Raw genomic sequence first — 14,841 nt, forward strand, 5'->3', positions numbered from 1 at the left:
TTTGTAAATAAACTAATATAAAAATAAAGTTACCTTGGGGAGGAGGATTGGAGAGAAAAGGGGGTTAAAATGTGCAACAAAGAATGAATGAAAATCTAACTTTTCTTTAAACCTTTGTTAAAATCACAATTAAAAATTTTTATTAAAAAATTGCAAGATATCAGCTCAGTAAAATCTTCTAACATTTGAAATCATGCTGCGATAAAGAAAATCTGGTATTTGTAGGAGACACTGATGTATTTGGTATTGTTAAATACAGCAGGTTTGGGAAGTTGTTGCAGGCTCTCTTTATAAGTAGCAAGGTTAGACTAAACGACACAATTGTCGTTGCTGTGATCCAAAAGAAGTTCTTCATTTTCTTCACACCTCCCTTTAGCGTTTATCACATCTCCCGTTGTTACTTTTGTGTATATTGGTCTTGTCTTTCCCTATTAGCTACATGTCTAGAAAGGTTGTTTCTTCTTTGCAGTTATCGTTAGATAAGATCGAGACAGAGGGAGTGGCAAAGAGAGAGTAGCTAAGTTGCTTCTCTTTATTTTTAGGTTTCTCTCCTCCCTGTTTTTTGATCTTCTGAGTGGGGACACTGGTAAATATTACAAAACGATCTCATTTCCTCAGTCTTTTCGAGTATCTCTTCGCCCAGATCCTGAGACACCCTATCCCCGGGTTAGGGGCCGTCTCTATGGTAGACTCCGCCTGTCTAGCTCTCTAGTCCTCCAAACTGTCCCTATCGCTGGTTTCCAAATGTCTCACCGGAAGCTTTTGCCAGAAGGGCATTTGAGAGGGCGGAAGTTGCGCCTTCTTTACTCGCCCTTTCAAAATGCTGCCGAGGCCTTCAGCTGTGTGACTGACACCCCTCCCCGCGGACTCGGCAGGGGAGCGACTCATGGAGCAGCCGTAAGGTGTGGTTCTTCCGCCCCAGCCGCGAGGTGTCCATTTGTACTGTGGGGAGCCGGCGGCCGTGCAGCCAGTGGCACGGGCCGCGGACGTGGATGGCCGTGCGGGAGGAGCTGGCTGGCTGGGTGGCCGCCTTGAGTCGCGCCTGGCGGAACAAGGCTAGTGGGGGAAGGGTTGCAAGACAAATACTGTGTGTGCACTGGAAATTGTCCAGAGAAAAAATGAGCGCCGACTGTTGGGCTGTCTCCTACAAGTCTGAGCCAAAAAGAATTGGGTTGACGTTGTTTTATCTGTAGCACCGAGACACTTTGGAATAAAGAGGCGGGAATGTCGGGAGAATAATTTCGGTATTTCTAAGAGAGTAGTTTTTAAGGCTGCAGACGATCGGCGTCAGAGAGTCCAGCGCTTGAATAAACATATGCATTTAGGAGAAAACATCCCAGGCCTCCTGAAACAGTATGAGGAGATGGAATTCGTGATGTGGCATTTGATCAGCATACACACCAGCGATTCTTAAACAGTTAAAAAAAAATCATTATTTTAATGCTACATTAGGAGGAAATGGTGCTGTTCTTTCTCTCATCAGTATAGATTGTGTTAGGCTGATTTGAGCTTTGGTATTTAGACACCTGGGAGAAGGAATCTGTCAAAGATGCTTGGAACCCTTGGCATTAAGCAGAACTGCATCGCAGTTTCTGATATTAAAAGGCAATTTGATTTAAACATGTTTTATACCACAGAACTTTATTTAGCAATGCCAGGCAGGTTAACAGTTTTTTTATTTTACAGTTTAAGAAAAGTGCATGCTTGTGAATATTTTTTTTTTCTCATTGCAAGCAATATTGAAATTAAGTGTAACAGTCCAACATCCTTACTCCAACGATCCCCTGCTGCTTGGTATGGTATCTTTCTTAATTTTTTTGGCCTATATTCACATTAAAAAAAAAACCAAAAACACATTGAGATCACGTTTTATGTATTGCTCTGCATTATTTTAAAATCAATAAGATCGTTTTGTATGCATTTAGATGTTCAGATCATGTTCATGGATTTTTTTAAAAGCCCAACAAAAACATGGGAGGAGATTGTCTATCGTTCTTCTTCTGCCTGGTGCACTCTGCCATGGAGGAGTTGCCTTTATTTATTATTTTTTTAATTATTATTAAATTTTATTAGTTTTAATGAACATTTACAGAGATTTTGAGTTCTCATTCATTCTTTGTTGCACTGTTTTCTCTACCCTCCTCCCCAGTTCGTTCTTCTCCCCCGCCCATGTCTGTTTTAATTGTCCAATTGCCATAGTGCTTGTCAAAGCCAGTTCTGATTAATGAGGAGTTGCCTTTAGATTGGAGTTCCTAACGGGTACACCACCAGAGCTCCCTGGCTTTTACCCAACAGAATGTGAGACATTGATTGGTCAATTCTCTTTATTATGGTGAGGAAATCCACTTTTAGGAGTTAATGCCAGTTTTCTTTAACCACCAGTCTTTCTGTCCTCATTCTACTCTATTAAATGTAAATTTCATTGACTTCCCCCCTACTGCTTGGAACCATTAGTAATACTTGTTTTCTAGATATTTGCTTATTTGATTCAAGTACAGTACTTGTTCCTTTGTCAGCAACTTATTTTACTCAGCATAGTATTTCAAGTGTTAGCTATGTGTGGCATAGATATTTTATTTATTCTCTCTTTTTTAAAAATGTGTCCTTTATCTAGGTACTGAATTCTTTTTTTCTCTCTTTGTCTATGGTAGTCATCAGAGAATTTCAGTGTGTAAACCTTTTCTTTTTTTTTTTTTATTAATTGTTATGAGTCTATTGTTCTGTTATGTACCCTCTAGTTGCCTGTACCTCATAGCAATCCTTTACACATAGATCTGAGCTCTATCCTATCCTGAGCCAGTCTCTCTGTCTGACTCACCTGCCCCCATTACCGGGTTAATCCTTCTCAGCTGAGGTCTTCCTCTCTTGTATTGTCCCTCCACTCTTCTGAGCATGATGTCTTTCTCCAAGGACTGGTCCCTCCTGGCCATGTGCCCAAAGTATGTGAGACAGAGCTTCAAAATCCTTGCTTCCAGAGAGCAACTAGATTTCACCCTCTCCAGGACAGATCTGTTTGTTCTCTTTGGAGTCTGTGGTATGTTCAGTACTCTTCTTCAACACTACAGCTTCAATTCTTCTGTCATCCTTATTTATTGTCCAGTTCTCTGATGCATAGCAAGTAATTGTGAAGACCAGGGCATTGATCAGGTGCACCTTAGTTTCCAGAGTGATGTCTTTGCTCTTCAGCACTCTGTAGAGGTCCCTGACAGCAGACTTTCCTAATTCAGTTCATCTTTTGATTTCCTGGCTGCTGGTGCTAAGAGTGTTGATTGTGGACTGAAATTGTTAGCAATCTCATTCTCTTCTCCATCCTGCATGGTGTTGCCAGTTTGTCTAGTGCTAAGAAACTGTGCTGTGATCGCAAAGCCATGCGGTTCGAATCTATCAGCTGCTCCATGGGAGAATACTGAGCAATCTCCTCCTGTCTGATTAACTATCTCTGAAAACCCCTTAGTTTGATTAACTGTCTCTGAAAAACCTGCTGGATGGTCAGCTGTGGGTTGGTTTTGACTTGAGGGTACACAACAGCAACAACATATGAGGCTGTACTGACCCATAAACTCTAGTGGGTTTTCAGATGCAATCTCATGGGATTACTAAGTCTTTGGGTTATCACCTGACCCATAACTTCAGTGGGTTTTCAGAAGCATCTGATGTGTTGCTAAGCTTTTGAGTTAGTAACACAGTTCCTTACCATTTAGGCCACCATTGCTTCCTAAAATAATTGTAAATTCATATTATTTGTGCATTTGTGACCTGTATTTTATTCAGCATAACATCTTCCATAATTATACATTAGTAATTAGTTGTTGGCTTGTGGCATAGGATTTGTCCTGCTAATGGAAAGGCAGTGCCACTAGGCAGGAAGATGATGAGCAGGCTTCTCCCTGGTAGTTTATAGCCTCTGAAATGACCTTGCGTGGCCAGCTTTAAGTTGGTGACACCCCATAAGAGATGGCAGTGCTTTTTTGAGTCCCTGGCTTATTTTACAAATTGCTTATGTAAAGTCTTGCTACACATTTTAAACTATTTTAGAGTCTTAAGATCAGCACTGTTTCTCTAGGTGGATATTCGAGGATGAAGTATGGACAGTTCTTGGACTAAAAGTAAAATGCACAGAGTTTTGAACCAAAGAGATGACTAAGACTGTGCTTTTTATTTCAGTCTGTAGAGAACATATAAAAGCATAATGTAATTGGTTTTCTAGTGTCATCCACTTCCTGTGTAGAGTCAGAAAAGCCAAAAAGCTAAGTAAGCCTTGTCCGACGTAGAAGAATGAGTAAGAATTTTCCAAATATGGTGAGAAAAAGGAACAAGTGACTTGGCAGTGGCTGTCAGACATTTGTAGCCTTGGCTTACAGTTAAAAAAAAAAGTGACTCAGTACACATTAATAGTTAGGAGCTGAGTGTGCCACATGGGATTGCTTTGAGCCAAAATTTATTTGATGGCATCTAATAAGGATACCTAATTAAAGAGCCTAACCTTTTAGAAACTGTGGTCTCTGTTAGTACTCCCTGTAGACAATAAGGTTTTAAAAACAAAACAATAAAACCAGCAAACAATACCTAATTAAAATGGTTTTTTTTAATGTTGAATAATATACTGTCCCTAAAACATTCAAAGCAGTGTCATAGTGACTTTTATTCTAAACATCATCATCAATTTCTTAGCAATCACTTGCTGATCTTCCACTGAAGATTATCCTATAAGTTATTTGTAGGGCAGTTTATAATGGACTGGACTGCAGACATACAGGGTTGTAACTCTAGATGAACAGTTCTGATCACCAACTGCTCTACAGGAGTAAGATAGTCTCCTGCAGTAAAGGTATATATACTTGGAAACTTGATGTTGTTGTTGTTATGTGATCCATAGCAACCTATGTACAGCAGTTCTGAACCCTGCCCTGAGCCAGTCTTGCTAATTCTGACACATCCACTGCCATTACCCCAGTCACTGTATCAGTCCATCTCATCCAGGGTCTTCCTCTCCTGCACTGTCCCTCTACTCTTCCAAGCATAGTGTCCTCCAAGGACTCATCCCTTCTGGCCACGTGCCCAGAGTATGCAAGATGGAACTTCAAAATCCTTGCCTCCAAGGAGCAGCTTGGTTTTACCCTCTCCGTTTAGTTTAGACCTGTTTGTTTTCTGATTGGTCCATGGTCTGCTCAATACTCCTTTCCAGCACCACAACTCAAAGGTATCGATTCTTCTGTCATCCTTAGTCATTGTCCAGCTCTCTGATGCATAACAAATAATTGTGAAGACCATAGCCTGCATTAGGTGCACCTTAGTCTTTGGACTGACATTGTTCCTTTCAGCACCCTGGTGAGGTCCCTGACAGCGCATTTTCTCAGTGTGATTCATCTTTTGGTTTCCTGACTGCTGGTGTTAAACCTGATAGAAGGGTATAATTAGTTGAAACTGACAGGACAACAGTGGGCATTATTGCTTGTTGCGAATAAGTTAGAAAAAAAGTCATTCTTCTTGAGCATAATGCTTAGCTTGTGGTTGATACTTATTAAGTAATTATGGCATGAAGAAACACAGCTATACTCAAAAGAGAATCTAAGTGGAAAAAAGGACAAAAATCTTGCTTTGAGTTTAGAGTCCACTATCTCATTTTATTTTTTATTTGCATCTTGATGAGTACTCTGTACATATTTTCTCTCTGAAAAGTTCCTCTCCTCCCTTTAAAAATTGTTCCTTTCTTACCAGCCTTTCTTCTAGTGAAACCTTCAATGAATCCTCATCCCTCCTATCTAACAATCAAAAGTACAGACGATGTCCATACTATGCATATTATGAAATAGGACATTGTGTGGTTTGGACATTGTATGAACATCGTATTGTAATCTAGTCCTGCCTTTTCTGTGAGCATCTCAACCAAGCTTTGTGTCTTTGCAGTAATTGTCAATGTCCAAGTGGAATTTGCTCTTTTGTTTGGTCTTCAAGCTCATTCATTATCAGTTTTCCCATGTCTAATAGAGGTCCTGCTTACATTTTTGTTAGCCTTGTAGATTTCAGTGTAGCCTATCCTTTAATAGCTTGGGGGAATTTTTCCATAGTTTTTTTTAGGCTCCTTGTGATTGAACACTGTTTTATGTCTAAACTGAGAAACAGCAGTCACTAACTTTCCATCTTTGTCTTATGGGAGCTTCCAAATGGATGCTTTCTTCTTTGCTTCTTGCTGCTGCTATGGGTCAGCTGCCTTGAAAGCCAGGATGTACTTCCAGTAAAATTTTTGGAAACAGTTGAACAGAGATAATATTACAAAACTGGATACTGCCACATATAGCCAAAGCATACTGTTTGGTACACAGTAAACTATTTTTTTTATACTTTGTTAAAATGATCTATTTTGTAAACCAGCAATTCTTTTTTTCATATAAAGAATTTTTAAACATCCAAAGAGAAAATAAAACCAGATAATACTGAATGCAAAGCAGTATAGTGGCATGTTTGCAAATGATCAAAGTTTTCATTGCCAGATAAATAATACTCTTGGTACATTATAGTATAAACTTTAACCTTTTAGGAACTTAAAAGATACTGCTTTTACCCTGTGATAGCAAGTTACTTATAATGAAAGTTACTTTCAGCAGCAGAAGGCCAAACTGATTAGAAATATATCATACATATTCATTCCATATTTCTTCTAAGCTTGAAGTGCTGAAATCCAGGTAAAGACTGGAACCCTTGACTCTTCCCCTGTCTCCCACTTTTTCTTGTTGTGTACCATCAAATTGGATCCACTGGCACAGGAGGAGTTTGCCCCTCCTTCTCCAGAACATCTGGTGGATTTGAACCTTGTGCCTTTGGGTTTGCAGCACAGCTTCTTGGCCACTAGGCCACCAGAGTTCCTTAACCCCTGATTCTTTAAAGTGAGTGGGGACATAGCTGTGGAGCTCAGGAATGGGAATGCATAACATTCAAGATCCTTTGAAAATCATTTCACTGGATCACTCCCCGTCCCAGAACATTTTCACCAAACCTTATACCAATTTGGCCTGAAAACTCTTTTCAGAACACAAGGATTAAGTCTTTATGCTCTGAGACCAAATGGTTTTCATGCACTATTCTCTTATCTCCACCAGCCAATACTGTAGGAATGGCTAATGTCCTAGTGGCAGTGGTAAAGGACGCACCAACCCTGACTGACACCCATGCTTTCTAGCTTGCTTGTGGGCCAGTTGTGCAGTTGGGACTCAAATCAGAGAAGACAGGACACTGACATGGTCCCAGACTTCATCAGTATCTCATCAAACCTTTCCACTCTGCTAAGGTCGTGCGGTTTAGGGTCATATTAATCTGGGCACCAGAAGTCCTGATTACCTTTCCTTCTTGGACCCTGTACTGCCAGATGCCCACTGTCTTCCAGCGCGATGATGTTCTTGGAGACGGAGGCCACTCTGTGAGGCAGGTCTCTGCCATTTAGAGGCATGTAGCTTCTGGACTCCTCCTGGCCTCTCTCCACCTTGGGTTCCTCCACCTCCTCCATGGACTTGCTGCTCCTGGATCTCAGGAGCCTCATCCAGGACACATAACTCACCTCTCTTTTTTTTTTTTCTTCTATAATTATATTTTATTAATTTTCATAAACATTTACAGAGATTTTGGGTTTCCATTCATTCATTGTTGCACTGTTTTCTCCACCCTCACCCCCAGTTCGTTCTTCTTCCCCCCCAATGTCTGTTTTAATTGTCCAATTGCCACAGTGCTTGTCAAAGCCAGTTCTGATTAATCTTCTTTGTCAGTGTGTCCTTTACCATTCCCTATCACTCCTCCCTGAGAGAGACTTCACCCTGAGTCATAAGGAAAAGGGGATGGCGTAGTCTCTTAGCTACTTCCTGCTGAAAAGGGACGCTGTGGGTTTCAGGGTGAAGATCTTCTCTCACTACTCTAAAGGGCCCCTTTGGCAGTAGGAAACACATAGACTATTATGGAGATTGATTTTGGAATTTAGATGCACTCTTATTGATTGTGCTTGGCCGTACATGTTCATATCCTTAAAGATGTATCATGGGGGTGTTGCAACCCAGAAGACACAAATTTGACTAACAAGTTATAAGTACATGAGTCAAAAATTATGGAAAAGTAAAAGAAAAGATTCTTTCATTGTTTTACAAACCCTCCCCCAGGTCCCTTCCACCATGTAGCCCTCGCTCTAGTCTCCTGTGATGACAGAAATACCTAGTTATATATCTCTTTTAAACAGTTTTCTCCCTCCTCTGTTTCAGTGCAGTATACATTATTGAACCCATCTTACTCAGTCTCTCCCCAACCCCAAGGACAGTCCCATTCTACAACAGTGGCATCATGTAATATTTGTCCTTTTGTGACCGGGATATTTCACTCAGCATAATGTTCTCCAGAGTCAACCATTTTGAATAATATTGCATGAGTTCCTTGTTTTTTAATGCAGCATAGTATTCCATTGTGCGAATATACCACAGCTTCTCTAGCCATTCGTTTGTTGATGGGCACTTAGGTTGTTTCCAACTCCTTGCTATTGTGAACAAAGCTGCAATAAACATGGGTGTGCAATAACTCACCTCTCTTATTCTCATCAGTCGGTTGGGGTTTGCTCTCCGTGGTGGGGAGACCAGTTTCCCTTGTAAACTTTGAATCTCTTTGGAGGTGCTTCTGCTCATCTTTTCTGAGCCCGAGTTCCTTTTAAAACAATGGAACAAAGTAGACCTGATGGCTAGTTTGGCCTCTTAAGTCCCTTTGATCCATGCACCTGGAACTTAGGCAGGGTAGACTGGGGCTCAGGGATGGAAATGTCACATGTGCTAGGTCCATTCATACCTCAGTGGGCAGAGGCATGGGGAGTCCTTCTAGTGATGTTTCTCTCTGACAGAGAGAGGTCTTTCTGACCAGCCACACTTTCTTTGCCAATAAAAGGCATCTTTCGTCATCGCAGGGCAGGGCCATCTGGTTGGAATGAGCTGGTCAGTGGTTCTTCCCTGGGCAAACCCGTCCCGAAGGTACTTTCATCAGATTCGGGGCATAGGTACACAGTAAACTTTTTAAATGGAAAGTATAGTATGTACGTAAGCCAATAAGATAGGTGTTTATTGTTACCAGTGGCAAGAAGCTGTGCTGCAATCATGAAGGCACGTTCTTGGAGGTTGTCAGCTGCTCCCGAGCTGCTCCGGGGGAAAAAGATGGACAATCTTCTCCTTTGTCTTAACTGCCTCTGAAAACCCACGAGAGGGTCAGCTATGAGTTGGTTCCCACTCCCTGGTACTCAGCAAACAACAAAAACAAAACAGTCATTGAAATACCTGGTAGTATGGTTGATTTGTAGACAAACTTTAGATATGTGTGGGAAGCTACTGCATTTGCTGTTTCTCCCACTGGAGTTTTTGAACTCTCTATTAACTTTATGGTTAATAGACGTATATTTAATGGAATATTGGCCAAACAGATGACACATGGCTTAATTTCTCCCTACTGTGAACATCTTGGCCCTTAAATTTATATCTCTTCAATGGCATATCTCTTTCTTCTGGTTGTTAAAGTAACTTACTGCTCTGTTTATCCTCTGTCCTATTACCTTGTAATTACCTTTTTTCCTAAAGTGTCGAGACTCAGCATAGCAGAGATTCAGCTTTTCTCAACAAGTAGAGTATTTCAGAAGCCTGAAATGGTAAAGAGATGAAGAATAACAGGAGACTAACCAAACTTGGAGGGCTATTTCCCTGCCTCTTACCCTCTTATTCCTTCTTGTTGGTATGTGCTGTCGAGTCACCTGTGACTCATTCTTAGTGACCATATGTATGCTAGTTCTGAACCCTGGCCTATTCTGAGCCAATCTCAGCATCTCCAACAGACCTAATCTCATTACTCCATTATTGAGTCTATCCATCTCATCCTGACGCTTCCTCTGCTGCGTTGTCCCTCTACCCTTCCAAGCACAATGTCTTTCTCCAAGGACTGGCCCTTCCAGGCCACATGCTCAAAGTATGTGAGATGGAGCTTCAAAGTCCTTGCTTCCAGAGAGCAACCTGGTTTCTCCCTCTCCAGGACAGACCTGTTTGTTCTTCTGGCACTCCATGGTATTTTCAACACTGTTCTCCAGCACCATAACTCAAAGGCATTGATGATTCTTCTGTCATCCTTAGTCATTGTCCAGGCAGTGAATAGCCAGTAATTGCAGAGACCAGGATCAAGTGCACTTTAGTTTCCAGACTGACATCATTGCTCTTCAGTACTCTGGTAAGATTTTCCCAGTGCAGTTAGTATTTTGGTTTTCTGACTACTGGTGCCAAGAGTGTTGATCGTGGAACCAAGCAAGCCAAAATTGTTAACAATCTCAATCCCTTCTCTATCTATCACGATGTTGCCAATTTGCCCAATGGTGAGAATCTTTTATTTCTTGATGTTGAGCTTCAATTCATTTTGAAGGCTGCAGTCTTTGACCTTCTTTAGCAAATGCCTCATGTCTTCATAAATTTCACCAAGCAAGGTTGTCATCATCTGGATAATGCAGGTTGTTGATGCCACATTCCTTTTCGTAAAGTCCAGCCTCCCAAATGATTTGATCTACATAGAGATTGTAAAGGTATGGAGATATGATGTATCCTTGAGGCACACCTTTCTTGTACCTGAACCATGCATGTAGTGTGTCCTTGCTCTGTTCTGACTACTTCCGGGTCCAAGTATAGGTTTCACATAAGCACGATTAGATGTTCTGGAATTCTCATCCTTCTCAAGGTTAGCCACAATTTGTTGTGATCCACACAGTCAAATGCCTATTCATAGTCAATGAAGCACAGATAGACATTCATCTGATATTCTGATTTTGGCTAAGATCCATCTAATGGTGTCTATAATGTCCCTAGTGTCATGGCCTCTTCGAAACCCACTTTGTACATCTGACAGTTCTTGGCTGATGTACTTTGCCAGTCATTTTTGTATAATCTTCAGCAGGTTCTTGCTTGTATGTGATATTAGTGATGTTGTTTGATAATTCCCACACTCTGTCAGATTACCTTCTTTTTTGAATGGGAATAAATAGAGATCTCTTCCAGTCGGTTGGCCAGGTAGTTGTCCTTTAGATTTCTTGGCACAACCTGGTGAGCGTGGCCAGGGCAGCATGTTTGTTGAAATATGTCAATTTCTGGCAGTTTGTGTTTTGTGTTTTTGTTTTCTTTCAGAGCAGCTTGAACTTCCTTCTTCATCACCATTGCCTCTTGATCATATGTTGTTTCATTAAATTCTTGTATGCCAGCCAGTTCTTTTTGGTACAGTGACTCTGTACTCCTTCCATCTTTTTTTGTTTTTTTTAATGAACTTAAATTCTTTATTTTTACAACTGGAGAAAGATGGGTTGCTTTGCCAAGAGATAGGTAGAATATCAGGACTAGGACTAAACCTGGAACTCCAAATCCAACAGTTAAATGTGTGTGTGTGTGTGTGTGTGTGTGTGTGTGTGTGTATTTTTTTTTCTTCCATCTATTGATGCCTCCTTAGGCCTTGCTAAATTGTAATCACAGTGTAACTCCTACCCAAATGGCAAACTGCTAATCAGAGTAGTAGTTTTATGAGCTGTAGAAAGGCTGTGGTTTTGCTGGGCTTGGGACTTTCCACTTTATAGCACGCTTCTTTCTTTCTCTTAGTCCCAGCTCACTGGAGCTGATAGACCTGGTTTCTCACCATGTGATCTGCCTGTCAGTGTAGTTTTATAGCCCCTAGGGAAGGGGCATCAGGTTTCTGCTGGCAAGCGCAGAATATTTCAGGGGAAAAACAATAAATAGCCTTCATGAGAACAGAAATATTTAGATTTTTAATTGTCTTATAAAAGAAAAAGAAAATGGCAATTTGAAACAAGTATGAAGGGGGTCAAAGAGAACCAAGCAGACATACTAGGCATGAAAAATTTAATGTTAACCTCAAAGAAACCATAACTGCCACCCAAGCAGATATTTGCACACACATATTTATCGCAGTTTTGTTCACAGTAGTGAAGAGTTGGAAGCAACCTAAGTGCCCATCAACAAACTAATGGATAGAGAAGCTGTGGTATATTCACCCAATGGAATACTACGCTGCATTGAAAAACAAGGAACTCAGGAAATTTTATTCAAAAGGACATTATGCTGATTGAATTATCTCAGTCACAAAAGGACAAGTGCCACTGTTGTAAAACAAGACTGACATCGAGGTTGGGGGAGACTGAGAAAGATGGGATAAATTATGTATACTGCATTGAAACAGATGAGGGAGAGAATTGTTTAAAAGGGATATATGATGAGGTATTATTATCATGACAGGAGTCCAGAACAAAGGCTGCACAGTGGAGTTGACTTGGGGGGAGGGATTGCATAACAATGAAAGAATTTTTCTTTTACTTTTCAAAGAGAAGACCGAACTGGGGAAGGGGTGGGCAGGGAGAAAAGTGCAACAGTGAATGAATGGAAATCCAAAGTTTCTATAAATTTTCATTAAATTAATAATAATTAAATGATTATTTAAATAAATAATAATAATTAAAAAAATTTAATGTTAGTAATACATGAAGGAACTGGAGTCAGAAAACCAAAAGGGTCGAACTCGCTTAGCATTTCTTAAGCTCAAGGAACTGAAGAACAAATTCAAACCTCCAGTTGCCATAATCAAGGATGCTTTAGGCAGAGTATTAAATGATCCAGGAGGTATCAAAAGAAGATGGAACGAATATACTGAGTCATTGTATCGAAAGGAATTGGCAGACACAGAAGAATGTAATGAAACAACATATGAGCAAGAGCCTAAGGTGATGAAGGAAGAAGTTCAAGCTGCTTTGATGGCAGTAGCACAAAATAAGGCCCCAGGAATAGAAGTGTGGCATCAGGATTGGTGGAAGATCTATCAGCAATCTGCGTTATGCAGATGACACAGCCCTGCTTGCTGAAACCGAGGAGGTCCTGAAGTGCTTGCTGCTGAGGGTCAAGGACTGCAGCCTTCAGTATGGATTGAAGCTCAGTGTCAAGAAGACAAAAATTCTCACCACTGGGACAACTGGCAGCATCAGGATGGATGGTGAAGAGATTGAGATTGTTCACAGCTTTAGTCTGTTTGGCTCCACAATCAACAGTCTTGGCATCAGCAGCCAGGAAATTAAAAGACGTATTGCGATAGGAAAGTCTGCTGTTAGGGACCTCTCCAGGGTACTGAAGAGCAATTGTGTCACTCTGGAGACTAAGGTGCGTCTAGTACAGGCCATGGTCTTTGCAATCATTTGTTACGTGTCAGAGAGTTGGACAATGACTAAGGAGGATAGAAGGAGAATTGATACCTTTGAGCTTTGGTGTTGGAGTGGACTGCTAGGAAAACAAACAGATTTGTCCTGGAGAGGGTTAAACCGGGCTGCTCCTTGGAGGCAAGGATTCTGAGGCTTCATCTGACATACTTTGGTCATGTTGTAAGGAGAGACCGGTCCTTGGAGAAGGACATCATGCTTGGGAGGGTGGAGGGATGGTGCAGGAGGGGAAGGCCCTCTGGGAGGTGGATTGATTCGGTGATTGGGACAATCAGGATGAGTTTGTCGGAGACAGTGAGATTGGCACAGGACAGAGCAGAGTTTAGAGCTGTTGTACATAGGGTTGCTATGAGTCGCAGGCGATTCGACGGCACATAACAACAACAACAATACAGTAGATCATAGATGTGATTAATAGTATAGTGCACACAACTGAGGAAACAGTTAAAACTCTAGACTGAGATTATCTCAGGACAAAGAAAATACAAAGAAAAAGTGAAGCAATAGAGAAGCTACACTCACAGGAAAGAAGGAAGAAGGGATATACAGCAGGGAAGAAGTACTCACATCTGAGGATTGGAATCTTAGAGAAATAAAAATGAGGAAATGCTTGAAGAATAGGGGAATAAAAGGAATTATCTTTGAGAATTTTTGTTTTAATTGAGGATAAAATAGTAAAGATAGATTTATTAGAAAGTTATATATCCCCAAAAGGATGGACTTTCCTTCTTGAAATATGGAGGGGAAGCCTAGAATTTTTGTTTTTTAAAGTGGAAAGACTTCAATAAAAAGGCCCTTAGAGTGATAAAGATAAGATGAGAAACTGAGGAAAATGTGCTGCTTATCATGAAAAGTAAGTAGGGCTTAAAAAATGAAATTAAGACACTCTGAGAAAGATCAGATTTTAGGTAAGACAGTAAAAATAGAATTCTGTCAGATAGATCAACAGTAACATTAAATGCAAGAAAACCGAAGGGACAGGGCTTCAATTTGGTTGATGCCCTGGTTGAAATGTAATATTCCTCTTAGAAAACAAAGGCCGTGTACACATTGTTTAGTAATCACATTTTCTTGACCAGCATTCAGAAACCTTCTCAAAGGTACCTCACTTGTAGCCAGTTGTCATTGAGCCCTTTCAGTGGATAGCACTCCCCACAGTCCTTGCAGTAATCTTGTCTTTGGGAAACAGGTTCCTCTAATGGTTCAATGAGTACTTTTTTGGATGGGGGTGTGTGTGTGGGGGAAATGTAAAAAAAGTAAAGATAGATTTATTATTAGGAAGTTTCATCCAAAAGGGACAGACCGGTGCGGTATTTCCCTTGTCTGTGTCTCTGCCTGTTCTCTCTCTGCAGACCAAGGAATCCCATCCGGGAACCCCCTTAGTAAAGCTTTAGCTTCCTTTAAAAAAGGGGGGGGGGAGGACTGACTGCTTTGTTTGAAAAGAAATATAGAGGTGCAACCACAGTGGAAGGCATATGGCGCTTTCTCAAAAAGTTGCAAATAGAGATATCATTTGACCCAGCAATTCCACTACTGGGAATATACCCCAAAGAGACCATAACTGACATCCAAGCAGATATATGCACACCCAT

At 40.9% G+C, this 14,841-nt stretch overlaps 1 protein-coding gene across 1 annotated transcript in view; it reads left to right on the top strand.

Annotated features, from left to right (window-relative positions):
• Nucleotides 1-786: 786 nt before the first annotated feature.
• MDM4 (Mdm4 p53 binding protein homolog (mouse)) overlaps nt 787-14,841 on the top strand; it is a 64,985-nt gene continuing 50,930 nt past the window's right edge. The window contains exon 1 of the mRNA XM_006887900.1: nt 787-902. The gene's annotated coding sequence lies outside the window, so the exon portion shown is untranslated. The remainder of the gene's footprint in view (nt 903-14,841) is intronic.

This window comes from Elephantulus edwardii, unplaced genomic scaffold (genome assembly GCF_000299155.1).
Source record: "Elephantulus edwardii isolate Elephantulus edwardi_28Jun2011 unplaced genomic scaffold, EleEdw1.0 scaffold00063, whole genome shotgun sequence".
NCBI lineage: Eukaryota > Metazoa > Chordata > Mammalia > Macroscelidea > Macroscelididae > Elephantulus > Elephantulus edwardii.